Source organism: Lathyrus oleraceus, chromosome 7, assembly GCF_024323335.1.
Source record: "Lathyrus oleraceus cultivar Zhongwan6 chromosome 7, CAAS_Psat_ZW6_1.0, whole genome shotgun sequence".
Classification (NCBI taxonomy): domain Eukaryota; kingdom Viridiplantae; phylum Streptophyta; class Magnoliopsida; order Fabales; family Fabaceae; genus Lathyrus; species Lathyrus oleraceus.
Window position 1 is genome coordinate 156,480,668 of NC_066585.1, and position 16,565 is coordinate 156,497,232.

The 16,565-nt window shown below is 38.7% G+C and overlaps 1 non-coding gene across 1 annotated transcript; it reads right to left on the reverse strand.

The window, feature by feature from the left end:
* Nucleotides 1-232: 232 nt before the first annotated feature.
* Nucleotides 233-339, reverse strand: LOC127108784 (small nucleolar RNA R71). The gene has a single exon (XR_007796297.1). It is a non-coding gene; the product is annotated as a small nucleolar RNA R71 (small nucleolar RNA).
* Between the last annotated feature and the right edge of the window lie 16,226 nt (nucleotides 340-16,565).

The window sequence follows — 16,565 nt, forward strand, 5'->3', positions numbered from 1 at the left end:
GGGTCTCGCTACCGAGAACCCTAACCAACATTTAAAAATATTTCTTCAATTAGCAGATACTTTCAAAACCAATGGAGCTTCTCCTGAGGCTATACGTTTAAGATTATTCCCTTTTTCCCTCAGAGATAAAGCCCTATCATGGTTAGATTCCCTTCCACCCAATTCCATTACGACTTGGGATAACCTTAGAAGAATTTTTCTTGCTAGATATTTTCCCCCGAGTAAGACCGCCGTTCTTCGAAACCATATAACTAGATTTACCCAAAACCAAGGAGAATCGCTGTTCGAAGCTTGGGAGAGATATAAAGAGTTGTTACGAGCATGCCCACATCATGGCTTAGAAAACTGGTTAATCATTCAAACCTTCTATAATGGACTTCATTATAACATAAAGATGACCATCGACGCTGCCGCAGACGGTGCTCTGATGAATAAACCTTACCCTGAAGCTAGTGCCCTCATCGAAGACATGGCCCAAAACCATCAATCATGGGGAGTCGAACGGGCGACAGTTGAGAAGAAGGAAGCCCAAGGAGGAGTGCATGAACTAAGCTCTATAGACATGATGCAGGCTAAAATGGACGCATTAGCCCTTAAAGTCGAGCATATGTACACGAACTCGAACACTGTAGCCGCAGTTTCGTCGGATTGTGAGATATGTGGAACCCAAGGACACCAATTTGCAGAATGCAGTCTATTGAATGAAACCCACTCCGAGCAAGTGAACTACACCCAAGGGAACCCATACTCGAATACCTATAACCCTGGATAGAGGAATCACCCGAACTTCTCCTATAAAAACAATAACCCTATTCAAAATAATGCACCTCCGAGACCTAGTTATCAAGCCCCTAGATCAAATCAACCTATGCAACCTGTACCACCAAAGCCGAGCCTTGAGAAAATTATGGAAAATTTTATCACCGCTCAAACCCAACAAAACAAGGAGTTCATGAACCAAAACATTCATGTTAACGAATTGATTACTCAGTTAGGAACCAAGGTTGACCAAATAGTTACTCATACCAAGATGCTTGAAACCCAAATCTCTCAGGTAGCTTTAAACCAAGCCCCTCAGACTACACCTGGAGGACAATTCCCTGGACAACCTCAACAAAATTCGAGAGGACAAGCCAATGCCATTACCCTACAAAGTGGGAACGCTTATGATGAGCAACCAAACCCAAGATTGACTGAACCCGAAACTTCTAAGGAATGTACCAAACCCCCGGATGAAGTAAAGGAACCAGAGGAATCTGAAAACCAGGATGGTCGAGAGAAAGGAGAAGAATCTAAAGATAAAATTTACGTACCACCCCCACCATATAAACCACCTATACCATATCCCCAAAGACTCAAACAAACCCAGATCAATAAACAGTACCAAAAATTTATTAAAGTTATAGAAAAACTTCATGTAGAAATCCCTTTCACAGAAGCCATCACCCAAATACCTTCTTATGCAAAGTTTCTCAAAGACATCCTTACCAACAAACGTAGACTTGACGATCCGAAGCCTTTGGAATGTAATGCTATTTCCGAGGACAAATTAGCAAAGAAAGATAAGGATCCTGGAAATTTCTCCACTCCTTGCCTTTTGGGTAATCATGTCATCGATAAAGCTTTTCTAGACTTAGGAGCTAGTGTGAGTTTAATGCCTCTAGCAGTTTGTGAGAGGTTAAACTTAGGAGAATTACAACCCACTAAGATGTCACTTCAGTTAGCCGATAGATCTGTTAAATATCCGATAGGCATTTTAGAAGATGTTCCTGTTAGGATAAGTAAACTATTTATCCCTACTGATTTTGTCGTCATGGACATCAAAGAGGACAATGATATACCAATCCTTCTAGGTAGACCATTCTTATCGACTGCAGGAGCCATAATAGATGTCAAGAAAGGAAAGTTGACATTTGAGGTAGGTAACGAGAAAATAGAATTTATACTTTCGAAATTTCTTATGGCACCTGTGATGGGAGACTCGTGTTATGCCTTAGATATCATTGACGAATGTGTTAGAGAATTAGAACAAAAAGAAATTATAAAAACAATTAAGTTACCATCAACCCCCATAAAGGAAGATGATGACTTTAAAGAACCTTACATCGATGATAACCTTTACGGATGTTTATCCCTTACCCCAGATCCTATGCCATGCCCTAGGAAACCAACCTTAGAACTTAAGGAACTGCCTAAGAACCTGAGATATGAGTTCCTCGATGAAATGATGAACCGCCCAGTTATAGTCAGTGCTACCTTGAGCCAAGAGGAGACGAACCAACTTTTAGACGTTTTACGAAGATATCCCTCAGCCTTAGGATATAATATCTCTGACCTGAAAGGTATAAGCCCATCCATATGCATGCATCAGATTTCGCTAGAAGAAGATTCAAAACCCTCTAGGGAGCATCAGAGAAGAATAAACTCTATAATGAGTGATGTTGTTAAGAAGGAAGTTCTTAAGTTGCTTGAGGCAGGTATAATCTACCAGATCTCGGATAGTAAGTGGGTGAGCCCTGTGCATGTAGTACCTAAAAAGGGAGGCATCACAGTCGTGCAAAACGATAAAGGCGAACATGTAGCAAAACGTTTAGAAGGAGGATGACGGATGTGTATAGATTATAGAAAATTAAATAAAACAACTAGGAAGGACCATTTCCCTTTACCATTCATAGACCAGATGTTAGAGCGTTTAGCCAGACACTCTTACTTCTGCTATCTAGATGGATACTCTGGATTCTTCCAAATACCTATTCACCCCGAAGATCAAGAAAAAACTACCTTTACATGCCCTTATGGAACTTTTGCCTACAGACGAATGCCGTTCGGCCTCTGTAACGCCCCAACTACTTTCCAACGCTGCATGATGTCAATCTTCGTAGATTACCTAGATGGTATCATGGAAGTGTTTATGGATGATTTCTCGGTTTGGGGATTCGATTTCCACAATTGTCTCGCTAACCTTGAGAAAATCCTGGAGAGATGCGTGGAGGTGAACCTAGTGCTAAATTGGGAAAAATGTCATTTCATGGTGACCGAAGGAATAGTTTTAGGACATATAGTTTCCGAAAAAGGTATAGAGGTAGATAAAGCTAAAATAGAAGTTATAGAAAACCTAAAACCCCCAAAAACCATCAGAGAAGTCCGAAGCTTTCTTGGACACGCTGGATTCTATCGGTGTTTTATTAAGGACTTCTCTAAAATAACCAAACCTTTAACCGGACTTTTAATGAAAGATGCTGAATTCATTTTTGATGAAAAATGTAATGACGCATTTAATCTTTTAAAACAAGCATTAGTATCGGCACCCATTATGAAACCGCCCGATTGGTCGGAACCTTTTGAGATAATGTGCGATGCTAGTGATTATGCAGTTGGAGCCGTTCTAGGACAAAGAAAAGATAAAAAATTACATGCCATTTATTATGCCAGTAGAACCCTAGACGCTGCCTAACTTAATTACGCAACAACCGAAAAAGAATTACTCGTTGTAGTTTTCGCTATAGACAAATTTAGATCTTATCTAGTAGGAGCAAAAATTATTGTTTACACCGATCATGCTGCCGTTCGTTACCTATTAAGTAAAAAAGATGCCAAGCCCAGGTTACTCCGATGGATTCTATTACTACAAGAGTTTGATTTAGATATAAGAGATAAAAAAGGCACTGAAAATGTAGTAGCCGATCACCTTTCTAGGCTAGAACATCTAAAACCTAAACTAGTACCCATAAACGATGATTTCGCCTATGATAGACTGATCGCCAGAGTAGAAACCATTGAAGATAATAACTTAGATCCTTATGAGCATTCCCAAAATTCCTTAGCAATAAGTAACGTACCCTGGTATGCAGATTTCGTTAATTACCTAGCTGCTAATATAGTACCCCCTGATCTTGACTACCACCGCAAGAAGAAATTCTTCCACGATGTGAGAAACTTCTATTGGGACGAACCGCTCCTTTTCAAAAGGAGTAAAGATGGCATTTTTTGCCGTTGCGTTCCAGAAGAAGAGGTAAATAATATTATCGAGCATTGTCATTCTGCACCTTATGGTTGACATGCGAGCACCTCTAAGACATACGCCAAGATTCTTTAAGCTGGCCTATTCTGGCCTACCATGTGGCGTGATGTCTATGCTTTCATTGTCAAGTGTGATAGATGCCAATGCACTGGAAACATTTCAAGACGTGATGAAATGCCCTTAAGAAACATTCAGGAAGTAGAACTCTTCGACGTATGGGGTATAGATTTCATGGGACCCTTTCCACCATCCTTAGGAAATAGGTATATCTTAGTAGCTGTAGACTATGTGTCTAAGTGGATTGAAGCTATAGCTGCACCCACAAACGACACTAGGGTAGTAATCAAATTATTTAAAAACTATATATTCCCTAGATTTGGAACACCACGTTTAGTCATAAGCGATGGAGGATCACACTTTATATCGAGAATATTTGACAAACTTTTAAGAAAATATGGAGTTAGGCATAGAGTAGCAACTCCATACCACCCACAGACTAGTGGCCAAGTAGAAGTATCTAATAGGGAGATAAAACAAATCCTAGAGAAAACTGTTTCTATTTCTAGGAGAGACTGGTCTCAGAAGCTTCAAGAAGCATTATGGGCCTATAGAACCGCTTTCAAAACCCCTATAGGAACTACTCCTTACCAACTACTCTATGGAAAATCCTGTCACTTACCATTCGAGTTAGAGCATAAAGCCTATTGGGCCATTAAAACTTTGAATTTAGACTACCTAGCCGTTGGAGAAAAGCGTACCCTAGACATTCATAAATTAGAAGAACTTATGCAATCTGCCTACGAGAATGCAAAAATATATAAAGAGAGGACAAAAGCCTATTACGACAAAAGAATAGTAAAGAAAAACTTCAACGTAGGTGATTCTGTTCTCCTTTTCAACACTAGGTTACGACTCTTCCCTGGAAAGCTACGTTCAAGATGGACTGGTCCTTTCGAAGTATCCAAGATTCTGAGATCCGGAGCCGTAGAAATCAAGAACCAAACCTGTATCCCATTCATTGTAAATGGACAAAGACTGAAGCTCTACGAAGGAGGAGACATTCCAACATACTACTCAAGCCACACCCTGATTGATCCACCAATTCCTACTACTACAGGTGTATAAATTCTAACCGTCAAGCTAATGACGTTAAACAAGCGCTGCGTGGGAGGCAACCCATGGTTTTTCTTTTCATTTTATTTCTTTTTTTTTCGCATTTATTTACATTTATTTTTATTTTTATTTTATTTTGCATTGAGACTAAGATTTGAATGGTTTGTATTTTCAGGATCACTTTTCTAACTTTTACAGGATGCAGGGTTTTGATGACATGCATGTTGCCTATAGAGATAATGCTCAAAGGGAGCGCTACATTGCTTTGTATCAGCGCCCTATGGCGCCCACACGTTATCCTAATCAGCACTGTATGGAGGCACTGGGTATCGAGCATAGTATCCGATTCCTTAGCCACCAGCTCCACTGGGACGAATTTGCTGATGACTTGAATAACACATATAGGAACCTGACTTTGGAATTCCTGAGTTCATTCGACTATGACCCATATTCTGGACCAGATGGGTATGCTGCTTTCAGACTTTTTGGAGTTGAGTACTCCTTCAGCCAGAAAGAGTTCGACGACTTATTGGGTTTCCAGACTACCCCTGATGCTATCCCGGAGACACCTTGGGATATTTTCTGGGTAAGGAGGTGGAGAAGTTTTGGAGTGATATATCAGGTGGCGGAAGCCAGGATCCATCTACACAGTTATCTTATGTCATACATAACCCAACCTTCAGATATTTTCAGATGATATTAGCACATTCCTTCTTGGGAAGACAGGATGCAGAGACACTACTGAGTGAAGAGGAGATCTTCCTATTATTTTGCGCATCCCAGTCTCGCCCAGTAGCATGTGGGAACTTTTTATTGAATAATCTCAGCGGTATCTCTAGATCCACCGAAGGAGTCATCCATGTTGGTGGAATCATCACACAGATTGCAGTCGCTTTGGGTCTGTCTCGCAAGCTGTCACATCTTCGGATCTACTGTGGATACACTACCATGGACATCGACTTCTGTTTGACCAGAGGATTGATGAGGAGAGCCTCTTTCCACCCATGTCAGTTCCGATTTCTAGTCGACAGTGAGGCTATCCATTACTTCACATTGCCAGACCCTATGATGACCAATGTGCATGATCCAACGAATTGGAGTTATGCTCTAGAGGGCCAGTGAGAGACCGTCGAGGCACCGAGATCACCACCTGTTGCTGAATACACGCCTACACCACCATCTCCTAGAATCACTGTTTTCTCTAATAATCATTCATTGCAGACACCCGACATACGCACCCAGATTGCTGAGTGCCGTAGAGAGATTGCAGAGCTTAGACAGGAAGTGACGGACCTAACTTTACAGATAGGAGTGTCTGATCTCACCCATACTACTGAAACCGATTGTCTATATCAGGAGATCGCAGAGCTCAGGCAGGAGATAACTGTGCTCCGTGGATCCACTCAGGCAGACGACACCCCTACTACCTGATCTCACCATTTCATTTCATTTTTATTTCTCTTTTATATTTATCGTATTTCCATTGCTCATTATTATCGCATTTGAATATTATATAAACTACTATACATTAGTATTTCTATTTTTATCTATATATGTTTTACAACCACCAAAACCCATTTTTTTCACCTTGGAAAAAGCCCTTGAACCCACAAAAAGCTCATACTTTCCTAACCATCATACCACACAAATCATTAATCCACTTTCCATTTTCGATTTCATCCGCCGGATTTTGTAAAAATCCAACCTTTTCACCAACCACTTCATCTTCTTCATCCACTTTTCAAGAGCATTCAAATGGAGTTCAACGGATTCATTCTTCGAGGAGGGAAACCAGGGGAGAGACAAAGAAAAATCATTAAACGGTTGCAAAATCGGGAAATTCTCCCGACAAGGTATGTTGACGAAAATTGTCTCTATACTTTAGGCATCCATCATAGCATTTTCCATTTATTAGACAACTTAGGTTTGCATAATTTCTTTATCAACAAAGAACCCACCTATGAGCGGTTGACAATCGAATTTTTAAGTTCCTTAATTTATATTGTCAACCCTAACACTGCTAGCATAGTTGGTACTGTCAAATTTAGAATGTTTGCTGTTGAATACCAATTCAGTACCGATGAACTAGCCAGCTTGTTAGGGATCCCTCATGGGGAAGGTGCTATTTGTGAGGCCCCTTTGGATTCCGAATGGTCTGTTGAGGTATTTTCCTTCTCGGTTCCGTTTATGCTCGCCCATATGATTTTAACTCTGAATAAGGCGGGACCGATTTCTTTTGGTGGTCTGATTATGTCTATTGCTCGGGCACTCAACCTGAACAATGAGATGGCTACCCTAGACCCCTTACCTCCTCGCACAATTAACTTAAAATTTCTGAGAGACATGAAATTGTGCCGTTCAAGGAGAGAATGAGGTTATACACTTATGGTTCATGGTGTAGCCATCCCATCTATTATTCTACCTTGCACTAGACGTACAGATATACGTGATGAGAGAAATTGGACCTACGATTTAGATGCTCCACCTGTTTTGGGTCCTCTTCCTCCTAACATTCCTGAAGAGGAGGGACCAGACACTAATGATGAATATGATCGGAGAGAGAGATCTCCCGTACCACATGTGTCCCCCCATCATCCTTCACCACCACACACCGCACCATCTTCTTCTTCTGCAGGTACCACTCCTGGCTTCTATATTACAGAGGAGATGTGGCGAGACCACATGGCTAGAGAGCAGAGGCAGGATGACCTACTCTCTACCATCCAACAACAAATGACGGATAACATGCGCTTCATGCAAGAGTCACAACGAAGGACAGACAGGTCCTACGACACTGTTCTACAGTCCTTACAAGTGATCACCGATACACAAGCCCGTCAGCAACAATACAACCAGCGACACATGACACTCATCGAAGCTACTCAGGGTTCCATTATAGGTAACCTTCGAGACGTGAGGACCGCTCAGGATGCCCTGCAGGCGAGGATGGATCAGAGAGACCGTCGTCGTACCCGATCCCGTCGTCCACCTCAGGATGGCGATGGCACTAGTGGTCAGCAATAGGTTGCCAGGTAACCCTTCCTTATCTTATTTCGAAACATTGGGGACAATGTTCGATTTAAGTGTGGGAGGAGCATTTATCGTTTTCCTTTTATCTTCAGTTTTATTTGCTGTTTTTTTAGATAGTTTATTTATTGTTATTTCCTTTTAGTTGTTTAATTTTCTTTTTTTTTAGTATAATGCATGAGTCTGACGAGTCACCGAATATAGTAAATCTTTAGTACAATCCTACCTCCCCATACCTTTAGCCCCACCAAAATTTTTTGCAAAAAGAAAATAGTGTTATTTCGAAAGTTTTCAGGTTTTAAGGACATGTTTTGAGTAAGGATGCGGTGACTTGGGAGAACTTTGCGAAACATCAGTATCTGTTTTAGCACCATAAGCTTCGTAAATATAGGAATCATTCCCGAAACCCCATATACCATGGCCTTAATCATCATTTCCGTATAAGTCCTCAGTAGTTTATCCTAGCAGTTAGCTCCGGCCTACGCATCCTCTACGTAGGGGACCGATGCAAATAAGTGAATGATCCAGAAAAACAAAAAAATAAAATAAAGCAAAAAGGCAACTCCGGTATAGGTGACCCTCACAAAGTCGTTTAAACCAAAGGATTGTAAAAAATTGCTACAAAAAGAAAAAGAAAAAGAAAAAGAAAAGCAGTACCCACTGCCAGTTGGTTCAGAGGTATCTGGCACTGAACTCGGTAGGGCGTATTACAATCCGATCCCCCACAACTACAGTTGGGTCCAATAAAAGGGTTTACACATGTTTATGTGCCAGAAACCCCAAGCTCTGATCATAATCACTAACATGCCACTCTACTATGAAGCATGTACGGATAACGGGCTTAATGTGATTGCGCCTGAATGAAAAGGACACAAAAGAGATGAAGAGGCAAGCCTAGGTATTGTGGGATAATATGGGTTGGTTAATATAGGAATGGAGTTTATGTCCGTATTCACGGATTAGTGTCATCATCATACCCTTAGTTCACTTAGTTAGTACCTATCACTGCATCCCGACTTGAACTTAGAATTTCTACCTGAAGCACTCGTTTACACCAGTTTTTCTTTCATGAGCTTTATAATGTTTTGCTTGAGGACAAGCAAAGGTTTAAGTGTGGGAGAGTTTGATAACACTAAAATTTACGTATTTTCGACTCCGATTTCACATGCATTCTAGTTGTTTTATTGTCATTTTGTTGTGTTATTACTGTGTTTTCCTTTGTTTTCAGGTTTTTACTTTAATCGGAGCCCCGATCGAGAAAAGGAGTGAAAAAGAGCTAAAAACCCTAAAATTCAGCATTTTGTGCTTATGGCCTACCCCATGGCGGGCGCCACAGACCAAGCCATGACGTGTCCAAGTACAACTTCCTCAACTCCCACGTTTCCCCACTACATCCACTAAGGCGCCCCACTTTGTGCTTGTGGCGGGCGCCACAAGAAGGAAACGGTTTCCTCTATTTTCAAGTTGAAGGGCATCCAAGTCAATTCCACTTTTTTTATTTGCTTATAAATAGAAACGCGAATTCAGTTTTACAATCATCCAAACTTAGAGCAGAGGCAAACTCAGAAGCAACTTTGTTTCACTTAGGCATATATTCAGTATTTTATAGTGGTAATCGCTTCGCATTGGAGTGTTACCACAATCGTGTCATCAAGTCTGTGATAGAGTCTGTAATCGAGTTTGGAGCACTTTGGAAGGAAGTTAATCCTGCCGCCATTTTCTTTTCCGCATTGCAATATACTCAGCCCTCCGATTGGAGCAGGTTTTTATTACTCGCCTTTACTTTATTTATTTCCCGCACTCGCCTTTACTTTATTTATTTCCCGCACTCGCCTTTACTTTATTTATTTCCTCGCACTCGCTTTTACTTTATTTATTTCCTCGCACTCGCTTTACTTTTATTTATTTCCTCGCACTCGCTTTAAATTATTTATTTTCTCGCACTCGCACTACTTTTATTTACTTTCCGCACTCGCACTACTTTTATTTACTTTAATGCACTTTTACTTTACCATGTCTAACTAAATTTATAAGGTTAGAATGTAAGGATCGTAATTAAACCAGTAATCCGTACAATTGTTCGTAGAAATACTTAAAGGGCTATTTTAACTTTCAACTTAAGTTTTCCCGCACTTCAATTCCGTTGGGTAAGATCGAAAGCCGTCCAACGTCTTTATAAACTTAATTGTTTTTAACTATTTCAAAAACAGCGAAAGCGCTTTGTTTAGTTCATTAGGAGTTTTTAACATTAAGAAGAAAAGAGATTTTAAAACTATTTTCGGACGCGTTTATAAGTTTAGAGTCTGGTTCGTAAGAACCTCTTTTGGTTAAGAAGTCTAGGTTATAATACTTTTCAACTTAGTCAAGATACTATATTTCTTAAAAATAGGTTTACTACTCTAACGCAATGCGCGCCTTTTTATAAGTGACAATAAGAGGGTTTGATTAGGGAGTACAACTCGGTTCTGAATACGCGAAAGCGACAGTTCCTGTTAAATTAGTTCTTTTCAAAGTAGGAAACATTGCCCATAAGTAGCTCTATTAGCAAGTACTTGGATTATCCATTGATTACGTGAATTGCATTCGACCCTGTCTTTATCAATTATAAATCTATTTCAACACTTTACTTTTCATTGCACACTACAAAGACACTTATTTTGACTGCCTTTGATAAACACCATAACAACAGATAACGATAGCTTGACACTTGGTCTCTGTGGATTCGACAATCTTTTATATTACTCTGACGCGTTCGTATACTTGCGAAAAGCACGCATCACCAACGCTCATCGTATTCGCCTCTATTCATAGACTTTAGCATAATTCTAATCATACGATTGACAAGTATCTCCTCACAAAGCAAAAACAACAAAAGCAAGAACTACAATCAACAACTTATCAATCATGAATCAAGTTGTACGATACGAGCCTTAAGTAATAGAGAAGGAGTGGGACTGGATTATTCCTACCCCCTGTAAGACCCCAATTTTGACCCTAAGACCCCTCATGAAATTGCATCATAAGCATTAGCGTTGGGATCATGTCTTGGCATCCTCCTTACCCCTTTTTCATTGGGTTTGATTGTGGGAGAGATCACCCAACACTTAGTGATTATATCATACTTGTATTTTATCATTTCACTAACCAAAATACCAAAAATATGTCTTTGCATCTATCTAACTCTTATTGTAGGTAGGGACATGATCTCCTTGATTTATTGATCACATCTAGGGTTTGAGACCCTCATGAACAAAGAGCACCATCAAGAATTGATTCAAGAATGGTTATGAGCATAATGTATGAGTCCCAATTGTTTCTACATGTTATATTGATCAAGTTTGCTTCAAGAGTTTGAGGGTGATTTGCCTTGGAAACCCTAGTTTGACTGGGTATCCTGAGTAACTTCTCCAACAAGCTATCTCACCAATTGATCAAATTTCTCAATGGACACTTTAAAACTCATCATCTTATGCATATATGATCTACCATGAGCAAAGAAAGTCAAGAGAATTGGAAATTAGCAAGTTGGTTGATGGAGGTTGGCCAGATGAATTTATCTGATCAAAACTGGGTCTCCCTAGACCCTATCTCCTATAATTTTCACCATATGAAAATGATTCCAAGAGAAAACTTACTATAAATGACATTATAAACAACTTTCATCTTGAGATCTAGAGCTAGTTTTTCTTGGAAAATCATTTTCTATGTTGAAACATTATAGGTCATTTTGTCTAAACCCTAATTTGAAAGTCAACTTCCCAAGGCCATAACTTGCTCAATCTTATGAGATGAAAGATTTACAAGTTGCAAAATTAAATTCAATGTGTCTACTTCAACTTTTATGTTTAGAGTGGGAGCTAATTCAACTTATTTGCACATGTGATATGAGGCTACATTATAGGTCACTTTTGACCTATACCATTGATCAAGTGATTTTGTCAAACTTCAAAAATGCATAACTCTATCATTTCAAATCCAAATGAAGACACTTTTTCTCATTTTAAGCTCCCATAAAAAGTCAAGCAAGGTGGAATATTGAGACATATGGCTTGACACTTAGAAAATTTTCAATATGTCAAATTTTTCCAAACTTCCACCTCAAATATCTCCAAGTTCCAAGCTCCAAATGAAAAAGTGTTCAACATTAAACTTGTTCCTCTTGATCTCAACTTTCCAAAGAGCTAAAATGCATGCATTTTGGATGAGAAATGCATAGGTCGCGCATGGCTTAAACAGGCTGGTATCATGTGTCATGGATCAAACTTCAAACAACAATGCTCAATTGCCTTGCAATCTAATCACCTCCAATGCATCTGAACTTCATTATGGACTTTTGAACAATCATTTGATGGGCCTATGCGCGCCCATGCAGCTTGCTTACATCATTTTGCCAATTTTGGAAACTTGAAGGAGTGTGCAATTATCATTTGAATTCTCTATAAATTGAAGCTCAATTACTCAGAATCAACATACACACTGCGCAAGCTTTGATTCCCCACAGAAAACCCTTCATACCAAGAGGATAAACCTGAGAAATTCTTTTAAATTTGAGCTTGAATCTCCACTGTTTTGGAATTCAATTCTCCAGGAGTCCTTTGATTCTAAACCATTCCATTCCTCTTCGGCAAGCAATTGGAGTAAAGCAAAGCACGATTCAGATCAAGATCTAGCAAGCTCAGACCTCCATTGAAGGTATTTTACAGAAAATTTGATCTCTTCGATTCTCCTTATTTCTTGCTCAATTCTCTTGATTATTGTGTTGGCTGAAGCTCTACCAATGTAGGCAAGGTGTTTGAGTTGTTTTGATGCTGAATTGAAGCAACTCAGATCATGAACCTCATTTTTCAATTCCGCATATCTCTCAATATAGCCGGAATTGGAAGAAATGGAGGTGATATTCATGCTCAGTGATGTTTTCTCTTTAAAATCATGTCCCTGTTTGAAATTTTGGTGATGGTTGATGATGACCAGTCCGACGAAGCTCGCCGGAGAAGACAACCGGAGCTCTGGGTCCGGTGATGATGTGTTTGAGGTCTAGACCGTGTGATCCAACTCCTGTGTTCTAATCTTAGCCGTGCATTGTGATTACCAAGTTTACAGCGCAGTGGACTCGTGCATTTGTGGAACACGCGCCGTGGATCATCAGATCTGCCACCTCAATTAATGAGGGAGATCTGATGGTCCACATATTTTTGCAATTTCTGATTTTCCTTTTTATTTCATTTTCTTCAATAATTCATATTAAATTCAATATTGATCCAAAAAATATGGGGCTTTCACCAAAAAATTTCAAATATTTTTCTCTTTCATATTCTGAATTAAAATTATTTTTTGGATCATTATTAATATTTTTCATGAATTAATTGATTTTTCATTTGTTTTTAATTGTTTAAAAATATTTTTAAGTGTCCAAAAATTATGAATTTTTTTATCCAAGGTCCTTTGACCTTGTTTGACCTATGATAAATCACATGGTCATTTATTTGGTGTTATGATGTGATTTTAGGATTTGGACAAAACATATTTGAATTTAATGCATTATTTTAATACTTTTAATTGAATAAATGCCATTTTAATTGTGTTGACCATTTGGATTGACTTATTTGAGTTTCTCATTTGTTGTTGGGCCTTGGCCAAGGTTGATTTGACTTTGTCAAGTTAATATTATTGGATTTAGGGGATTGATGGAATGTACATTCCATCTCCCAAAATGAATGAATAATATTAATTTGGTAAAAGTCCTCCTTTGACCAATTTGTGATCTCATTCATCCTCTTCCCTCTTCATCAAATTCCCCTTCGTCATCCATTCATTTTCAATTGGCCAATGACATCTCAAAGTCCTAATGCTAGTTGGTTGAAAGATTAACATGATTATGGATGAGATTAGGCCACACCTTTGCATATTTTTGTGTGTGGTAGGTTTAATGAGCATAGTTTTTAATAATATGTCTCCAACATGCATTAACACCAAAAGTTTATTGCCCGACCTCAAATAGTTGTGACTTCTACATAAGTCCAATTACGATTGCTTAACATAGCGCTAAATTTGTGACACAAAAGGCATAAGCATTCTAGTTAGTGAGATTGTAAGTCTCCCCTCTTCCATGGTATTGTATGGAAGCTTGGCCTTCTTTCCTTCCTTTGGAAGATGTTTTAGTTCAAGGATCCATGCTTGTGGAAATTGGGTTGAGTGTTCTCCAAAGAATGTTTTGAAATCAAAAAGCAAACAAAACTAACCATTGACTTACTAACCATTAACTTTTACTTTCAAGCTTTTACTTTTAATGCAATTTACTTTTATTGTTCTATTATCATTTGTCATTGTACATATCATTCTAATTGTTTATGTTTATGCAATTTTCACTTTGTCCACTTGGACCATATTGTGTGATATACTTTGTTGTCTTGTTTGTTTGTTTGGTCTTTGACCACTAATGCACATAATAATAACAAAAACCCTAAAAGACTTTTAAGTGGACTGTTGTTTGATCTTCCCAATTGGACTTAGAACTTAGGCAACATTCCTTTGCTAATGGACTTGGCCAATGCCAATTTGTTGAAGAACCAAGAACTTGCAAGTTTGAATTTATGTGATACATCATTCTAGACCTCTCCAGATTCATCTGCAACATGATCATTGTTAAGCTGTCATGTTGAACCTGTGACTTGTGGAATTCATCTGCTACATAGGCCATTTTGAAGAAGATCATGAAGTGGATAAGCTTGGATGAGGCCATCTTTATTTGATGCCTTTGCTCTTCAAGATTGATATAATTGTGCATTTGTGTGTTTGCTTGATTCTAAAAAAGTCCAAGGGAATTTTGGGTTTCTATTGACATACTTGTCTATTGGATTGCTCCCATTTGGTCAGATCTTTTCAACTTTAAACTTTTAAATTTTTGTGCATAGGGTAATCTCTTCATCTTCTCCCCATTTCTTTAATTTCAAAATCCCTCCCTCCATTTTAAAAATCTTCTTTGTGTGAACTATTTTTGCTCTAAACTTTGACCACTTTTGCAAAAGATAGAAACTTTGGCCTTATGCCATTGCATTTTCAAACTTATTTTTCTTAAATCAAAATTGTAAATGAACTTAACTATACTTGGCTTAAACTTTCAAAAAGCCAAAAAGAGCTAACTCATTCAAACCCTTTTTAGGCCTTTGTGCCTTTCAAACTTAAATTTTGTTAAATCCAACATACTCACTTTGAAATTTCTAGCACAAACTACGAGGTTTTAATCCCTCATTTTTATGTTGGTACATAGGCATAAGACCGAAGGTCTTGTCAAAAAAAAAATGTAATTAATCAATTCTGTTCTCATCCTCTTATTCTATTTATTTGTAAACATCACTTTGTACAAAATACATATGCACACAAAAAGGGCTCCCTAGGAGTACCTAGGACACTTTGGGTGCTAACACCTTCCCTCTGTGTAACCAACCCCTTTACCTGCGATCTCTGATTTTTATTAGTTTTTATTTGAAAACTTCATACTAATTGGGTTTTGTTCGTACTTTTCCCCTTTTCCCTTGGAAACAATAAAAGTGCGGTGGCGACTCTTGTTAATTGATCTTTAGCTTGTCAATAGCTTAATGATCATGAATTCCCCGCTACACCCTCATTCTGAGTATCTTTGGGTATGGGACGTATGACCCAACGCTCATCGTATTCACCTCTATTCATAGACTTTAGTGCAATTAGAATCAAACGATTTATAAGGTCTTATTCTGCAAGAAACAACTATAAAGACTCTTCTCTCTTCACTTGAAGTTTAAGACGAGAGTTACACGCCACAAGCCTTAAGTGGTAAAGAAGGAATGAGTTTGGAGATTTCCTACACTCATTCTGGATATCTTTGGGTGCGAGACATTTGACTCGTTTCTTATCGTATCCACCTTTACCCATAGACTTTAGTGTGATTTTCATCTAGTAACTATCAAGTCTATCCATTCTTCATTCTATTCAACTCTCAATCATTCCATTTCTAATCATTTAAATCTCAATCATCCATTATTTCTTGCCTCTAATCAATTTCTTTTCAGCATTAGTGGGTTGAACTACGAAAGCTCTGATTTCCTTATTGCACTATAAGGGTACGTAGGCAGGAGAACCCAGTTTCTTCGTGAGCTATCCTATTTATCAATCGATCATTCTCAATTAATTCAATAAATACCATCTTTTTGAGATCAATCATACTTCTCCTTGGACTCCTTGTCTATCCTTTTAGGATGTCCTGATGACAGTCCATCTCTTCATCCTAGAGTTGTTTGGGCAAACAACCCCAAACACTTAATTCAGTTTCTTTTTGGCTTTACCTTATAGTGGCGGCCTGATGGTCCATGTATTGGTAAATGCCTACCTTGCTATTTGATTAAGAGTTTATCCTCCTCTTGGATTCAAG